The 18913-nt window shown below is 48.4% G+C and overlaps 1 long non-coding RNA gene across 1 annotated transcript in view; it reads left to right on the plus strand.

The window, feature by feature from the left end:
* Nucleotides 1-2284: 2284 nt before the first annotated feature.
* The window catches only part of LOC147013927 (uncharacterized), a 36712-nt gene continuing 20083 nt past the window's right edge, over nucleotides 2285-18913 (plus strand). Inside the window, exons 1-2 of the long non-coding RNA XR_015050423.1 lie at nucleotides 2285-2463; nucleotides 2555-2717. This is a non-coding gene — a long non-coding RNA (uncharacterized LOC147013927). The remainder of the gene's footprint in view (nucleotides 2464-2554; nucleotides 2718-18913) is intronic.

Below are 18913 nucleotides of genomic sequence, written 5' to 3' on the forward strand. Positions count from 1 at the left end.
TCTGCCTTCGCCGCTGCCGCCTCTCCGCCTCTGGACTCTCCACCCTGGACTCTTCTTTGGCCTCCCCTCGTTCGACTCTCTTCAGCTTCTCCAGCTACTGCAGGCTTCGGGCTCCAGACTTCCACACTCGTCCCCTCCGTTCCGACTCCTTCTCGTTCCGCTGACTGACGAACACCGTCCTTTTATCCCCCCGTAGCTTCGCCTTTGACCCCCTCCCTTTGACCTTTCACCTCGCTCCCCATTGGCCCGAGAAAAAGTGGGCGTGAAGGCTTTTTGATCCACAAATTTGCATATATCGATCGTTCTGGAGGCGGGGCCAAATCGCCCCTCGCTCACCGATTGGACGGCAAAAAGTGGGCGTGTGTCGTTTTTGATCCGTTTTTGAAGCACAAAATCCGTGATTTTGTACACGCTGTTCAACGTGCGCCCTGCACGAGTCCAACACCGGTACCCACAGCGGGGCAAGAACGGTGGCGATGCTGCGGTTGCGAGGTGTGACGTGAAGGTCGTGGCGGTTGTGGTGAAGCGGTGTTGTGGTTGGTGGTTGATGTTGTGGTTGTGGTGGTAATCATGGCGGTTGGTCCAAAATAAAGATAGTAAAAGAAAAACGGTTATCCTGAAGAGTCGCAGCACGTATAAATGACATGTATTCCCACTAGACAACGGGTTTGGGCCTAACTACACATGCACTTACCGAGATACCTCACCTAAGGGACCTGAATGGTGGTTTGCGAATTTGGTAACCACAACAATATCATTCAGTAAAACCTTTATTTGGAGCGAGTAAAGGTTTAATACCACACAGTAAAACCCTTATTTGGAGCAAGTTAAGGTTTAATATCACACAGTAAAACCCTTATTTGGAGCGAGTAAAGGTTTAATATCATACATTAAAACCCTTATTTGGAGCGAGTTAAGGTTTAATATCACACAGTAAAACCCTTATTTGGAGCGAGTAAAGGTTTAATACCACACAGTAAAACCCTTATTTGGAGCAAGTTAAGGTTTAATATCACACAGTAAAACCCTTATTTAGAGCAAAATAAGGCTTAATATCATACAGTAAAACCCTTATTTGGAGCTATTTAAGGTACTGTACCACACAGTAAAATCCCTTATTTGGAGCTAGTTAAGGTACAGTACCACACAGTAAAATCCCTTGTTTGGAGCTCGTTAAGGTACAGTACCACATAGTAAAATCCCTTATTTGGAGCTAGTTAAGGTACAGTACCACACAGTAAAATCCCTTATTTGGAGCTCGTTACGATTTAAAATCACAATAACATGGGGGAATCGACAATAAAAGTTTAAGTTTTGAAAGTGTCGTTTCATGAGACATGTTAGAGTCAGGACGTCCAGTGAACCAGAGATATGATGTTCTCCTTGTCTCCATGGTAAGATGGCAAAGAATGGACACGATGTTCATTCCTGCACAGTCCTTCACCACGATGTCCATCCTTCAATATCCCCACCATCCAAGTCGACATTTATTCTTTGTGTATTATCAATGGAGGACCATTATCAATGGGGGGACCATTCCCAAGCCTTCACGGACAAATTTGGGAGAAGGTTTTCAGAAGTGTGGCAGCGAGTTCAAGTATAAGACGAGGTCTGTACTGGTCTCTGGCCAATACATCAAAGAAAATAAATATGTTGTTGCTTGTATGAGGAGAAATATAAATGAATGGACCCAAGATGTACCCCTGAACAGTCCATCTCCTCAACAATTCCAGCACATAACAGCATGCTCGGCGCTGTGGGTGACCAAGTGCACGGTGCCTGTGGCTGGTGTGGCTTTCCCGTTTGATTGTTTCTTTTATTGAGTAAAAGAGGACGTCGTTGGGAACACCTGTTCCGGATCCGACTCGCTGTGTTTCCTCTCATTTTATAACACTCACATTCGAGCTGTTTCTCGTCCCGTCGAGCCCAAGCGAGTTTACTTAATGACATGATTTCCTGAGCATTTCCACGACGGGAAACCCCGAAAAAACGTGACAATTGTAATTCCCTTTTTAAACAGCTTCAAAACATTGTAAAAGGATGCTTCTCGAACACAAATCACCATTTTAACATCTCGAACCTCGTCGAACCGCGTTCTTTCCCTAAAATCAAACAACCACGCGTTCCCACTTTAATATCAGGGTTTTAGAAGATAGCACACCTCTCATATTAAGCGTGTCGACGTTTACATGAACGGGTCGTCGTTTTCGAGTAAATTAAATAACACTCGCAATGGGAGAGGAGGCGTGGCTTCGGCATATCCCGGCATGCTTTGCGCCTCCAATGTTGTACATTTCACGGTTTTTTTTTCGTTTTAATCGTTGATTCTGGGACTGCACTTGATAAACATCATGATTTTGTTTAACCTTCAATTTTCTTTCTCTAACCTGAGGAAACGTTAAAACTGAGTAAACGACTTGTCTTCGACGTGTTGGTGTTGCTTGTTGGCGGTTTTTTGACAGGGTAAACCGGCGAAACATCTCCATCGTATCTCCTTGTAACCGTCTCCTTTCTCGTGTGTGAAGCCGTCTCCTGAACAATTGTGTTTTGACAGGGTAAACCGAATGGGGTGTCTCAAGGAAATGTGGAGACTTTTTACATCGAACACCACACGATCTTGTGGTTCTGCATTGCCTTATGGGTAATGTGACGTATCCACAGGAATGAGGGGGAAAAAGCAAGAAAACAACCAAGTCGGACCAGAACGTTTATTCCAGGTACGCGCACAATGTCGGGTATTCCGCCTGTCGGATTGAGACGAAATTTTCACCATTGGGGCGACTACTCATGTGGAATGTTTTTATAATTATGACGTCATATGTCACGTGGGCTGGCAGCCATGTTGGAAAAAGGAAAAAAAAACAAAATATACAAAAAAAAAACATTTCTTTCATGAATTAAAATATGATCTTAGGTTGGTGTGGTGTTCTCGCAGGCATGATGGGCTGAATGGCCTCCACCTGTGTTGGATTTCCTTTTTGTCCGCACAGAACTTTCGTGTTTTTCTCTGCAACCGGTTGTCGGATTGAGACAAAATGTTCACCATTGGGGTGACTGACAACTCATGTGGAATGTTATTATGATAATTATGACGTCATAGGTCACGTGGTGTGGCAGCCATGTTGGGTAAACGGGAAAAAACTTTGCACCTCTGTATCTCTGAAACCGCACAAAGGAAAAAAAAAATGAAACTTGGCACGTTGCAAGTACTCCTCATGGGGAATGAGTGTGACTTTTTTATGACGTCATAATTGCATACGTAGAACCACATCCACTCAGTATGAAAATGTTTGAGGGTCATCTTGGGATATAATGGTACATCTAGGGGGAAAAAAATGGTCCATCTACGTCAGTGTTTCTCAAGGTGGGGCGTGGCAATATTTTGGTGGGGCATGAGGATTCAGAATTAATGAATCAATATATGATCGCTTTCATAGCTTTGCTATGAGTTCCCTTCTTGGTTGACTCAGCCATTTGTGGTGGATTTATCTGAAGTACCAGAGCAATACCAAGATGAGTTATGCGAGTTGCGACAAGATGAGTCTGTGAAAACTCTTTTCAAGATCAAAGGAACCATGATGTGGCTGTCTGAAGAGAGCGAAAAGAAATACCCAAACTCGACTACTTTGGCAAGGGATGTATTGATAAATTTTTCCATCATCTCATTTAATCGAATGTGGATTTAGTGTTGTTACCGATTTGCTGCAAGCAAAGAGTAATCGACTGGAAATCACGAAACGTGGTGATTTAAGGCTGAAACTGACAAAATTGGTTCCTCGAATCAAACAAATCTGCAGCCGGCGTCAAGGGCAGGGCTCCCATTGAAGTGAGTAGCAATTGAATAAAATTTGCAATGAAGTTTTAATGAAGCCTTTTGAATACATATGTCGTATATACTGTAGTCTCCAATCATGGTGGGGCGTACGATTTTTTTGAAATCAAAGTGGGGCGTGGGACAAAAAAAGGTTGAGAAACACTCATCAAGGGAGTCTTCTACGGAAAAACAAAATTTGATGACGTCATCGTTCACGTGATTTGGCAGCCATATTGTTTTTTTTTTTTTTTCAACCTTCAAAAATTTTATTATCTGAAGTGGCTGAACAGATCAAGGTGAAACTTTACTTGAATGACTGCCTGCCTGTCCATGAGGAACAAAAGGTTCACACATATGATGTCATTGGGTACATGGTTTGGCAGCCATATTGGATTTACCCTAAAACCTATAAAAATACACCACACAAAAGAAGTCCTGGCGAGGGTCTGCAATCTCTGGTTCCTCCTTTTTTTCTTTTTTTTTTCTTTCCAGAGGGAGTAGGTCAAGGGTGGATACGGTCTTGGGTAAAAAACACACATGCACATAATCATCCATCAATGCTCAAGCTTCCTCAAAGTCCTACTGACATCCTTATACCCCTCTATATCCAACACTTCCAGGTACCTATCTAATTTCAATTTAAACGTATCCACTGTTTCTGCTGCCACTACCTTTCCAGGGAGACCATTCCATGCATGAACTACTCTTTGAGTAAAAGACCCCTGCCTTACCAACATCTTAACTCTCCTCTTCTTTACTCTCACGCTATGGCCCCTGGTCCTCTCACTGTCGACTCTGCTGAATAATTATTCTACACTTGTTTTACCTACAGCCTTCATTATCTTAAACATCTCCATCATATCTCCTCATAACCACCTCTTTTCTACGGTATAAAGCCTTATCTCCTTCAGCCGAGTAGTCTCATCGAGCTTGGCCCGGAATCGATCCAGTAGCCCTGCACTGACCCCTCTCCATGGCAATATGGCCTTCCTGAGTTGTGGTGACCAAAACTGCACACAATATTCTCATTGTGGCCCTCACTAAATTCCTGTGCAATGTTAACACCACCTCTTTTGATTCATAAATGATCCCCTCCGAATACAACCTAAAACCCGATTTGATTTACCTATAGCTGCAGTACCTGGCGCTGTCCTGCCTGCTTACCTCCCATGTCTATTACCACCCCCAGATCCTTCTCCTGTGTGACACGCTCCAAAATTACCCCTTCCATCCTGTAATCTCTATTTTCATTGTTCTTTCCCATCCCCAACACCTTACACTTGCTCAGGTTAAATTCCATCTGCCAGTCTTTTGCCCGATCTATGCAAGTATTAATACTTTCCTGAATCTCATCACCACCACCTCCATTGTCCACCTTACCTCCAAGCTTTGTGTCATCTGCAAATTTGGAAAACCGACACTTTACTCCACTATCCAAATCGTTGATGTAAATAATAAATAGCACTGGTCTGAGTACTGATCCCTGAGGTACACCATCACTTACATCCTCCCAGCAAGACATCCACTCACAGCCACTCTTTGCTTCCTATCACAAAGCCAGTTTACAATCCAATTGGCTACCTGACCAGCTACTCCACCATCACCTTGGTTAACCATCACTCCACCATCACCTTGGTTAACCTAACTCAGCCATCACCTTGGCTAACAACCTCCGATGTGGTACCTTATCAAATGCCTTCTTTAAGTCTAGATATACTATGTCCACTGCCTTTCTCTCATCAACCCAATCAGACACAGCTTCAAAGAACTCTAAAAGATTTGTCAGACAGGAACTGCCTTTGGAAAACCCATGCTGACTACCTTTAATTAGTTTGTATTTATTTAAATGGTTCCTCATCTGGTCCCTAACTGAAGTCAATACTTCATAACTGAAGTAAAACTAACAGGTCTCTAGTTCCCCAATTCTTCTCTGGATCCTTTCTTCAATGATGGTGTTATACTTTCTGCTCTCCAATCCTCTGGTACCTGTCCTGACTCCAGTGAGCTGTTGAAAATATCCATTACCATCTCGCTTACCTGCTCAGCCACTTCCCTCAATACTCTCGGGTGCATATGATCTGGACCCGGAGCTTTATCTACTCTTAGATTACCTTGCTGTTCCTTTGCTTCCTCCACTCCAACCTGGATCTTCTGTAAAAGCCCTTCCTCACCTCACAAATTTGAAGCAAAATACCTGTTTAATAAGCCTGCCATCTCATTTTCCTCACTAACCACTCTCCCGGTGATATTCCTTAATGGGCCCACACTGGTCCTAACCTGTTCTTTTCCCTTGATATACTGAAAGAATGCCTTGCTGTTATGTTTAATATTCTTTGCCATGTACTTCTCATACTCTCTTTTGGCTTGCCGAGTTATTTTCTTCACTTACCTCTGCTTCCTCCGATATTGATAGAAATCTAACTCCAGTCTTGTTATTTTTTTACCTCATAAATGCCTTCTGCTTCTCCTTAATAGCATTCCTTATGTCACTACTCAACCACCCGAGCCTCTTTCTGCTTCTCGTCTGACATCTCATTGGAATGTACAATCACAACAAGTTCAACCGTTCAGGTGCCTTCTGCATGCAAACAGATCATCACAAAAGTGGTGATTGTGCTGGTGGAGTGCTGATAGCAACAGATTCAGGAGGAGGTGGAGGATGAGAAGGTCCAGGTTCCAACTCTCCATGATCGGGTTCAGACCGCTGTTCGAAATATAACTGGATCACCTGTTTGCTGAAAATACTGGTTACTGGACACCATCTTGGTACTCACCACAACACAATATATTTTTTTATAGTTTTGGAAACTTACCACAAGGGGAGAGCACGGACACGTAGGTGACCTGAGGAGCAATTATTGCATAAGTCTTTGTATAGATAGTCCTTGGTCCCTTGTTGAAGGGTGATGTTGGGGGGTGGGGGAGGGGGAATGCGTTGGCTTGGCTGTATTTTTCCAAATGTAATGTCTCCCACCTCCCCCTTTGTTACTTTCAATTTTTCTTCCTTCACACAATCATCTGTTCAATCCCTCTGTTACTTTCAATCATTCCTCCTTCTACATCGGTCCACCCTCCCCCCCGCCTTTCTCAATCCACCAATTACCTCCCCTTCACCACACATCCTTTCAACCATTAACACCCTTAAAAAAATCGAGGTCGAAGGAGGTCTATGGGGTGAGGGGTGGGTTGCCTCCCAAACTACATATTTGCTTTCTTCTGTGAAACTGCACACACAATTTCGATGAAACTTGACCCCAATCTTCATCACCCGTGATGTATCAAAGTTTGTTCATGCTATTTTAAAAAATCAGCATCCAAGGGGTTTTACGGGGCATGGGGGGAGTTGCCCCCCAAAATAGGTATTTTCTCTATTCAGAACCTACATACACAATTTTGATGAAACTTGACCACATCCTTCATCACCCGTGATGTACCAAAGTTTGTTCACTGCATTTTACAAAACCCATATGCATTTACTTTCTTCTCCGTTAAATATTTTGTGGGTTATCCACACCTATCAGTGGTTCTCTGGTTTTCGTATCCAGCCGCTACCAGGTGAGCACCCAGGGGTATTGCCCATATTTTTACCTTCGCAAACTTCGTTTGACGAAGGTATTGTATTGACCCCTGTGTATTTATTTATTGGTAAATATGTGTGCGGACAACATTGCGCAAAAACAGCTGGACCGATTTGCATGAAATTTTCAGAAATGATGTGCAGTTACTCAAAGACGCCAGGCGAAGCTTTTGGGAGCAATCGGATTAAAGGTCAAGGTCACGGTCACGAAAAGGTCAGAATCGTTTTTTCGTCATAACGTGGTCAATTTTTATCCGAACGAGATAAAACCAACACCAAAATGTTCATTACTCAATTCTACATTCTAGGCTATGCCACATGAAAGTGTGGCGTAATTACCCTACGTAGCGGTTGGGGGTCAAAGGTCAAGGGGGTCACCACAAAGCATTTTTCATTGGGCAGCGTCGTGGACAACATTACGTAAAAATTACGCTCACGGCAGACAGCATAGCCAATAGCTCCTTGCGAGTTATGCAATAATTTCGTTCGGGCCTACTCATGGCCCGACTGTAATACGCGATCACTCTTTCCACGCCCCCCTGTGTCTGAGACAAGACTGCTCCCAATCCTTCCTAGCTTGCATCCGTGTCCAGGGTATACATCCCGTCATCGGTGGGGTACGCTAAAACGGGTGTGGATGTCAAACACCCTTTTAATTTGAGGAAGGCCTCCTGGCACTCCCCCGTCCAATTAAATCTCAACCCTTCCTCCGTCAACTGGTGAAGGGGCCTGGCTATCTCCGCAAAGTTTGTCACGAAGCGCTGGTAGTAGGAGCAAAGTCCCAAAAAGCCCCGTACCTGTTTGACAGTTGTAGGTACGGGCCACTCCTCTACCGCTGTAATTTTTCTGGGGTCGGTCTTCACCCCCTCGCGGCCTATCACGTGTCCGAGATAGGCCACCTCTGTCGCGAACAAAGTGCATTTCTCTGGGCTCAATTTCAGCCCTGCCTGCCTGAGGTGCCCAAACACCTGGTCCAAATTGGCTATCTCCTGGGTGAATGTTTTAGCGTGTACCAGGACGTCATCCAGATACACCAGGCATGACTGCCACGGTATGCCGCCTAGTACACGCTCCATCAGTCTCTCAAAGGTGGCGGGGGCGTTACACAAACCGAACGGCATCACAGTGAACTGATACAGTCCCTTCCCTGTGGAAAATGCCGTTTTCTCCTTCCCCGTCTTATCCATCTCCACCTGCCAATAGCCACTCTTGAGGTACAAAGTTGAGAACCATTTAGAGCCTGCAACGGCGTCGAGGGTATCGTCAATTCTAGGCAGGGGATAGGAGTCTTTGAGTGTCACGTTGTTCAGCTGGCGATAGTCCACGCAGAAACGCGTGGTCCCATCCTTCTTTTTAACCAGCACAACTGGTGACATCCAAGGACTTCCCGAGGGCTCATTGACACCTGCATTGAGCATCTTTTCAACCTGTTCATCAGCCTCCTCTCTTTTGCTCCATGGGAGCCTTCGAGCAGGCTGACGGACAGGCCGGGCCCCATCGGTGTGGATCTGATGTTGCACCAGGCCCGTACGTCCAATATCCTCGGTGACAAGGAGAAGATCCCGATGTGTCGGTCGACCAGCTTGTATAAGGCCTCTCGCTGGGCATCCTCCAAATCTACACTACTCCGATTTACCATCTCGCAAATGGGACCGGGCCAATTCCTAATCGAGTCTGGAGACTCCCTCTGGGGCCAGTCCGGCTCGACGTTATCGTCCCTTAGCTCTGCGACCTCTTTTACTGGGGTGCAATCTGCCACCTTCGTGCCCTTCCTGATAGTGCGTGGTTCCGTGCGAACATTTATCACCCGCACGGGCGCTATTGGCCCGTCGGTACTTACCAGGGTGCGGCCCACTACTAAACCCGGGGTTGACGGCACTGCCGGTAGTTCCGCCAGGCCGCAGGAGCCCTGCCACGTTGGGTGTGATCGCCACCGGGCCGGGACCACCGCCTCGGCACCCGGGGGAATGACCACGGAGTCAGGAGCCTCCAGCTCCACCCTCTCATCCGTGCTCACGCCCCCTAACGGCAACTCCTCACCACCCAACTGCATGATCCCCCGGCCCAAGTCGATCTTACAACCACCGCCCGTTAGCACATCCAACCCTATTAGACATGGGTCGCACACCTCCGCCACCCAAACCTCTATCCTTGTTTTCACGGTGCCCAATTTAAACGACACGAAACCACGTCCTATGATAGGGGCCATTGCCCCGGTAGCTAGCTGCAAACTATGGTTTTGCAGACGGTGGATCTCATCCCAACCGTCTACACTCGAATCAAGGACCACAGGGCTGATGATCGTGGCGCTTGCTCCTGTGTCCACAACGGCGTCTACCCCTACGCAGGCAACTTTGCACCGAATTGTTAAGCTACCTTTGCCAATTTGGCCACAATTGATGACCTGTCGCAGTTCTGAGGGCTCTTCTCCGTCCGAGTCTGTTGAACACGGCCCTACATGTTCGGCACTTCTTAGTTTCCCGGGGACTGGTGGGGGGGTGATGGTTGGGCCTGGCTATCCCTATTGACCCGGGGCGGAGTTGGTGGTCTGGGGGGCCGTGGCTCTTCTCTTCCCGGGGGCCTTTCCCTGCGCGGGGCGTTGCACTCCCTCTGCAGGTGGTCCCTTGCGCCACAATTATAACACCTCCTCTGGTAAGGTGTTTGCCTCCGGTACGCCGAATTATACCCCCCTCCATTCCGAATTGGGGTACCCCCTGATGGCCCATCTCCCGCCCTTCCTGGGCCCGACCGCCTCTCCCCAGGTCTCCCGAACCGGCGGTCGAACATGCCCTGCACCATCCTTTCCATTCGCGCTTGGTCGCCCAGGGTTGCCCCGGCTCCCAGCGCACTGTCGTTCACGGGGTCCACCTGTCGGACTGCCACCACATGCCGCCCAGCCCCTCCCAATGGCGTTCTGGCTGCCTCCCAGCAGGCAGCAGTATCAGCCGCCTTCTGGAGGTTGTCCGGGCGCCATACGGTGAGCAATGCTCCGATATCAGTGCCCCCTATTGCTCGGAGGAAATGGTCCAGGGCAATCTCCTCCCGGTACTCCGGCGGCATGTTGGTGTGCGCGATCCCCACCAAGCGGCGAATGTCATGTGCCAATTCTCCCAGTGATTCCTGGGGGCGTCGTTTGTGCCCGTTGAGCTGAGCTTTAACAAGCTCGCTCTGCTGGTCCATGCCAAATCGTTTTTTTAGGGCCGAATGTAGATCCTCCAGGGTCACCCCCTCACTGGGTACCGTGGTGAGGACTTCCAAAGCCACGCCACGCAGGGCCGCTGTGAGTTGTGCCACACCCTGCGCCTCGTTCCAGCCATTGCCTCTGGCAACACACTGGAACTTGGCCATGTATGCCCTCAAGTCCGTCTTGCCATCGTACGGGGGTAGCGGTACCCTCGGTCCTTTCGAGGTCCCCTCCCGTTCCCCAGGGACTCCTGGAGGGGTGTACCTCCCCAGTCCCAACGGTGCCTCACTCCCGCAGGGTCCGAGCCATTTGCCCGGGGGTTCTACCACCCCTGTCCGTGTCTGTCCGTGCCCCGCGTCATCCCGCTTACTCTCCCAAGCCATTGGACTCGCACTCTGCACACCCCCCGGAACAGTCATACTGGGTACCCCCATTAGGCCAAAAGACCCCGCGGCCTCTACCCTCCTCAAGCTTGGCATGCTCACCCCCGCATCGGGCAAGCCTCCTCCTCCGCCCTGTGACACCGGCCCCACCTGGGCACGATCCGCCTCGAGGGAGTATATCCTCTCCTCCTGTTCCCGAAGGAGGTCACCCTGCCTCTCACACCGGGCCTCCACACTATCCGTCAGTCTCCTCTCCATTTCCTCCATTTTCCCCTTTATTACCCCATTTATTTCCTCCCCTATCGTTCTTAACGACAGTTTCTCGACTTTCTCTCTTATTTGCTCCACCTCCCCTTGTACCTGTGTCACCATCTTATTTGTCTTGGATATTTCCTCCCTCGTTGTCCTAAACTGCTCTTCTGTCTCGCCCCGGTTGTTTCCTATCTGCTCCCCCAGTTCCTCTGTCTTTTCTCCGCTTTCCGCTCCATTTCATTAATTACCTCCTCATGTCTCTTTCTACATTCCTCCCCCACCTCCTTTAATCCTTTCTGTGTCTCCGCTTTTACCTCCTTTCGCAGGTTTTCAACTCTGTCTGTCATTTCCCGATGTCTTTTCTCACAGTCCTCCTTCACGGCTCCCAATCCCTTCTTTATTTTCCCTTGTTCTTTTTTTAATTCCTCTATCGCCGTCGTGTTCTTCCCTATTTCCTCCTTTATTTGGTCTTGTCCCTTTTTTACTACTCCCAATCCTTTTCCTACTTTGTCTATCTTTCCCACCACCGCCTTTATTTCGTTTACCCTCTCTTGTTTGCTCTCTTCCATTGCGACCCCCACTCCTTTTACTTTCTCTTTTAACCCGGTCACCTCCGCTCGTATCGTGTCGACTTCCTTTTTCATTTCGTTTTTTAGTTCTTCCAAGCTTCCTTTTAGGCTCATTCCCATGTTCTGCGTCTCACCCCGCAGTTCTTTCATTTCTTCCTTCAAATTCGCCTTCATTTCGTTTGTGTTTGTATCCATCTTTTCGTTCATGCCTTTTATTTCGTTCGTGTTTGTATCCATTTTCGTTTTCACTTCGTTCATTTGCTTGTTCATGCCTTTTATTTCGTTTTTCATTTCATTTGTGTTTGTATCCATCCTCGCTGTCATTGCCGCCAGCATGGCGCATAGCTGGGCTATGTCAGGTGCGCTTGGGTGAGCCGATTCGGCAATGATCGGGGGGGTTTTGGCAGAGAGGGGGAGGGGAGGTGTCATACACCGCGGCCGCCGCCGCACCTATTTCAGGCTCTGGGTTCAGTTGGGTGAGTTCGTGTTCCTGCACAACCAACATTTCCTGCACGGGGATTTCATCATGGACCATGGATTCTACACATTCTAAATCCATTTCTAATACCCCCGGCTCCCGCTCGCCTTGAGACGCCATCTTATTTCTCGTAAAGGGTTAATTTGAATCGCTCGTAATTTGGAGGGAATCGGGGGTCGCTCCTCTCACCCCTGGACCGATTCCCGTGAATTTAGCTGGAGACAGGAGAGCCCGTTTTCCCGCTCTCCGACACCAGTGCCGCTAGGAGGGGGATGGGTTTGTGTCCCACGACCTGACACCAGTGTTGCGAATTCGCGCCCGCCGGCGTGCGAGCGGCCACGTAACTCGAATCGCGGCACGTCGCCCACCGGACGGACAATTCCGTCGTGACCCTCTCGGACTAACGCGGGAACTAGTCACGGGTGGGCCTTTCGGCCTCACCACGATCGTGCCAATCGGCCCCCCGCGTGGGATAGGGTTGTTCGCCAAATTCGACCTCCCTAAGTACACACACGGAGGGTAGACCGGGCGATCGCACCTCGCCGCAGGTCGACCCCGGACACGGGCCACTTAAGCGACCCGTTCCGTACTATCGGGATAACCGAGCGGTGCTATCGTCAACCTCGACGGTTCCGATTAATTATCGGGCGTATATAGCCCACTACCAACCCTTTACGTGAAGTAAGATGGAGATTCAATTAAAGAAAAGACGAAGCGAAACGGGAAAAACAGTTCAACATGAGGCACATTTATTCCACGCACACGAAAAGCACACATATACAATTACAACAATTATGCACCAAAAGTAAATGTAAAAGAAACACAACAATTATGCACCAAAAGCAATTGCAACAAAAGAAACACAATGCAGATCTACTACCGACTACGCGAGCACACGGCAATACTTACACAGTTTTACTTTACAGATGGCGCCGCCAACACATATACTCAAAAGCAAAAGAAAAGGGGCCACCCTCTACGACAAGGGGGCAGACGGGCCTGGGGCCGAGACCGCGTGGAGCCTACCCGTCTTGTGATGAGCCGCAAAATGGTGGCGGTGCCCCGACTCCACGCTCCTCCACGGGTTTCGTTGGCACTGCTTGGAATGGGATGGGAATGGGGCCCCCTTTTCGCACTATCTCAGCGCGGGGGAAAACAGGGGGGGTTGTTGATGCTCTGGGGAAAGAGGATAGCTGGCTTGCTTGGGTCCCGCGACGAGCGACTCCACTGCGACCTCGACCGCGTTCCCGGCTTCCCCTCTCTGCAGCTCCCCGACAGACTCCGAACCCCGACAGACCGACTCTCCTCCAGACCCGTCTTGACTGCTGCTGCCACACTTCGCCGCCGCCACACCTCTCCAACTCGCCCGAGCCCAAAACAGAAACTGACTGAATTCGCCCCGCGCTCGGCGCTTTATAGTGCGGCAGGAGAACCCATATGCAAATTTCCGGATCAGGATGGGCTCGGGGGCGGAGCCACGCTCGCCCATTGGACGGAGGAAAAGTGGGCATGAACCTCCCCTGATCCTCGAATTTTCATATATCGATTCTACTCCGACACGCCTGGAGGCGGGGCCAAATCGCCCCGCGCTTGCTGATAGGATGGAACAGAAGTGGGCGTGTATCATTCCTGATCCGACTTTTCCTCGGAAAGGCCGCTTTTTGCACCCGCGGCTCAGCGCCCGTCCCGCACGAGGCCAGGACAGCCCGACGCTCGGCGCCCACAAGTGGTGCGGGAATGGCCGCAGAAGGAGAGGCAAAGGTGGTGGAGGGTCTAAAGTGGCGGTCCCTGGCCACGGTGATGCTTGGAATGGTGGTGATGTGATGTTTGCGAGAGCGAATTGTGAAGGTAAAGGTCGTGGCTGTTGGCGTTGTTGTTGTTGTTGTGAAGCGGCGTTGCTGTTGGTGGTTGTTGTGTGATGGCGGTTGAGACGTGGTTGGTTCAAAATAAAGATAGAACAGAAAAACGGCTATCTTAAAGGGTCGCAGCCCCAATGAATCACATTTATTCCCTCTAAACAATGGGTTTGGGGCTAACTACACATGTACTTACAGAGATATCTCACCTACGGGACCTGAATGGTGGTTTGCGAATTTCCTCAACCACAACAATATTGATGCCTTCCCTTTCTGTTTGTTTGTTTGTTTGGAGGCACGATAACTCGAGAACGGAAGAAGCTACCAATGTCAAATTACAACACGTTATTCAGGAGGGTGGTGGTTAGCGCTGATTGGATTTTGGTCAAAATCGGTCAAAGGTCAAGGTCACAGTGAGGTCAAACATAATTCCGTAAATTCATGTGGAGAAATGGAGTATTTTGCTTCGCTCAACGTTACGAGTTCGTTTTAACTTCGATTTTAATTTTGTCTTCGGTTTTTGTGATCGCTTAGGACGCTTAAAACTCGGTTGTCGAAATTCTGGTAAAAATCGGATGTTTTGGAGACGTTTTAAGATTGCATAAAAAATATTTCACTCGACGCGTCACGGGTCATCCCATGATGCAGTGCGCTCGAATAAATCCCGTTAGACGTTGGTGGGGAAATCTAATCTGAACACACACTTATCGACATAACTGATCTAAGGGGAACCTGAATGGTGTTCTGTGAATTTCCACAGCCGGACCAAATATATATATATATATATATATATATATATATATATATATATATATATATATATATATATATATATATATATATATATATATATATATGTATATATATATATATATATATATATATATATATATATATATATATATATATATATATATATATATATATATATATATATTGTTACGGTTGTGGAAATTCGCAAACCACCATTCAGGTCCCGTAGGTGAGATATCTCTTAAGTACATGTGTAGTTAGCCCCAAACCCGTTGTTTAGAGGGAATAAATGTGATTCATTCGGGCTGCGACGCTTTGAGATAGCCGTTTTTCTGTTCTATCTTTATTTTGAACCATCCACGCTCTAACCGTCAGACAACAACAACAACAACGCCAACAGCCACGACCTTTACCTTCACAACTCACTCCCACAAACATCGCATCACCGCCATTCCAAACGGCACCATGGCCATCGGCCACCGCCGGAAACACTCCACCACCTTCACCTCTCTCCTTCTGCGGCCATTCCCGCACCACCTGTGAGCACCGAGCGTTGGGCTGTCCTGGGCTCGTACAAGATACGCGCCGAGCCGTGACTGCAAATAGCTGCCTTTCCGAGGAGAATTCAAATCAGGAATGCTACACGCCCACTTCTGATCCGTCCAATCAGGAAGCGCGGGGCGGCTTGGCCCCGCCTCCAGGCACGTCTGTGTGGAATCGAGATATGCAAATTATAGGATCAGGGGAGATTCATGCCCCTTTTCCTCCGTCCAATGGGCGAGCGTGGCCCCGCCCCCGAGGTCATCCTGATCCGGAAATTTGCATATTGTTTTCTCCTGCCGGCCTATAAAACAGCGAGCGTGAGGCGAATGAAAAGAGTTGTTGCGCGGAGAGTCAGTTTTGGTGGCAGAGAGTGGAGTCGGGAGACGGAGGCAGTCAAGTCGGGTTGGAGAGCGGAGTGGAGTCGGGAGGCGAAGGCGTCAAGGTGGTTTTCTGCAGTCGGCTGAGGAGAATTGGGGGAAGAGTCCAAGGAGCTCGGGTCCGAGGCAGGGAAGACGGCGGTCGGCGACGAGGTCGCGGTGGGATCGCTCGTCGCGGGACCCAAGCCAGCCAACCATTCTCCTTCCCCCAGGGTATCAACAATTCCCCCCCCCTTTTTCCCCCGCGCTGAGATAGTGCGAAAAGGGGGCCCCGTTCCCACCCCACTCCAAGCGGTGCCAACGAAACCCGCGAAGGAGCACGAAGTCGGGGCACCGCCGCGCAGCCACATTTGCGGCTCATCACGAGGACGCGGGTAGGACCCCCTCGGTCTCGCGGGCCTGACCGCTCCTTCAGGTCCCGCGCACACATTGGCCTACGGGCCCGTCTGCCCCCTTGCCTATGAGGGTGGCTTGTTTCCTTTGCTTTTGAGTAAATGTGTGTCGGCGCCAGTCTGGTGAAGTAAAACTGTTTAAGTGTTGCCGTGTGTCGGTCTTAGTCGGTAGTATCTCTGCGTCATTGTTTCTTTTGTTGCATTTGATATATGTGCATTCTGTTTGGCTGTATATGTGTGCTCTCCGTGTGCCGCGGAATAAATGTGCATTATGTTGAACTGTTTTCCCGTTTCGCTTCGTCTTTTCTTTAATCGAATCTCCATCTTGCTTCACGTAACGGATTTGTTGTGGGCTTAATACGCCTGATAATTAATCGGAACTGTCGAGGCCGACGATAACACCGCTCGGTTATCCCGATAGCACGGAACGGATCGCTTAAGTGGCCTGTGTCCGGAGTCGACCGGCGAGGTGCGATCGCCCGGTCTACCATCCGCGTGGGTACTTAGGTAGGTCGAGTTTGGCGAACAACCCTATCCCACGCGGGTGGCCGATTGGCACAATCGTGGTGAGGCCGAAAGGCCCACCCGTGACTAGCTCCCGGCGTTAGTCCGAGAGGGTCACGACAGAATTGTCCGTCCGGTGGGCGACGTGCCGCGATTCGAGTCACGTGGCCGTTCGCATGCCGGCGGGCGCGAATTCGCAACAATATATATATATATATATATATATATATATATATATATATATATATATATATATATATATGCATACAGGGTCTTCTGCTCCTCTCTTGAGTCAGCGCAAGCACAGAATATGCTGGAACAGGCGTTTGAAGTTCTCCAATAGATAATGGTGTAACGGGAAACGTCGTGGAAAATATAGTTTCACATTATCAGCGAGGCAGCCACTGCCTGTTACACTGTAGAACAACACTTGGCCATCACAGGTGAGTAGCCCTGAACTTTGTTCAAGTCGATCTATATACAGCATTCAGTGACAGTGTGAATATTGATAAGAAACGGCTCCCTTGGTTCGCAATTGGCAATCACCAAACCATCATATTAAACATACACCTCCCAGAGACGCCCAAAATGTCAAATATGGCTGAATTGGACAAATGAAAACTTGTTGGAGTCAGAACTGCTTGTAAGTTCGATTCTGGATCTTAAATTTTGTAATTCTCCTTAGTTTAAGAGATACTTGTGGTGATCGCATGTGCAGAAATGAAATAAAGCAACGAACGCTGACGTCTCCAGGCGTTTATAAGCATTGCAATGTACCCAGCGATTCATAGCTATGATGAACAGGCATTCGATAATATGAATGAGGAAAGTGAAAACAACAACTTTATAATTAAGAAATCGTTGCTGCCTGTTCCAAGTCAAGGTAAGGTTGAGCAGGCAAAAAACATGGTGGCTTCAGAGCCCAGTGCGGTTCTCCAGGATCCGCCTTAAGATCCCAGCGAGCGAGGTGGCCGAGGATCTCCTGATGACGGATATAATTATATAAGGATTTTACTCATCTTCAAAAGGGCTGTTTTAATTAACCCAAACACCCAATTTTCTGTCCTGCACTTCCTTGGAGTTTTCTTAGTATGTATGCAAATTTTCAGGCTGCTAGGTTTTATGGTTTTGGCTGTTCGCCTCCAAGGGAAATCGTTTGGCTATCCAGCCAGGTCGGTGTTAACTGCCTGTCCACGACAATTGGGTATTAGGAATTAACTTAACCGGCCTAGCCGCGACAATATTCTCTCTGCTAACTCCCTTACCCTCACCTCTCTCTCACTCTCACTCACTCTCACTCACTCTCACTCACTCACTCTCTCTTTGTCCCATCTTTGCTCTACCCCCTCCCAATACAGTGCAGCACCCTCCTCCCACATTTCCTCTCTCTCTCTCTCTCTCTCTCTCTCTCTCTCTCTCTTTCTCTCTCTCTCTCTCTCTCTCTCTCTCTCTCTCTCTCTCTCTCTCTCTCTCTCTCTCTCTCTATCTCTCTCTCTCTCTCTCTCTCTCTCTCTCTCTGTGTCTCTCAACATATCCTGACAGTGTCTGTCTCCGGATGTGTCTGGGCAGGGTTTGTCTCCGGACGTGTTCGGGCAGGGTTTATGTCCAGATGGGAGTTTGTCTCCAGACAGCTCGGCTCCAGACGCATCTGGGTGGTGATTGTCTCCAGACAGCTCGGCTCCAGACGTATACGGGTAGTATTTATGTCTGGACGGGAGTTTGTCTCTCGTCTGACTGGTAGAAAATAGATTTCATACATTATTTTGTTTCCATCTTCACTGTTATTCTATGCAGAATCATTTTGATGAAACAGTATGAATCGTAATGAACACTCCACCGCACCTCTGCCTTCCCTTCCTGTCAACTCATACTGTCTTCCCTTCCCCCACACCTCCTCGCTCCAACACTCTCCTTTCCCCTCCACCTCTTCACTCTCACCGCTTCCCCCCCCCTTCTCTCCCTCTTCCCCCCTTTTTTTCTCCCTCCCCCCTTTAGTATTATGTCAGTGAAGTGACGGGTGGTATTTGCGAGTGAAAATATAAATGGAAAAAAAGATGAAAATAAATAAATTAAAAATCAAATGCAGGTGAGTGACCAGAGACAATGGGGAAGCATGGTTTGTAAGCTTACACAATGTGTAAGTACACCCTGCTAGTATTTATTAATACTAGTATGGGCCCATTAAAAAAATAAAAAAATAAATAAATATTCAAACCGCGAGCAAGAAACAA

Source organism: Eptatretus burgeri, chromosome 13 (assembly GCF_056783735.1).
Source record: "Eptatretus burgeri isolate ZD-2024b chromosome 13, Ebu_testis_v1, whole genome shotgun sequence".
Lineage (NCBI taxonomy): Eukaryota > Metazoa > Chordata > Myxini > Myxiniformes > Myxinidae > Eptatretus > Eptatretus burgeri.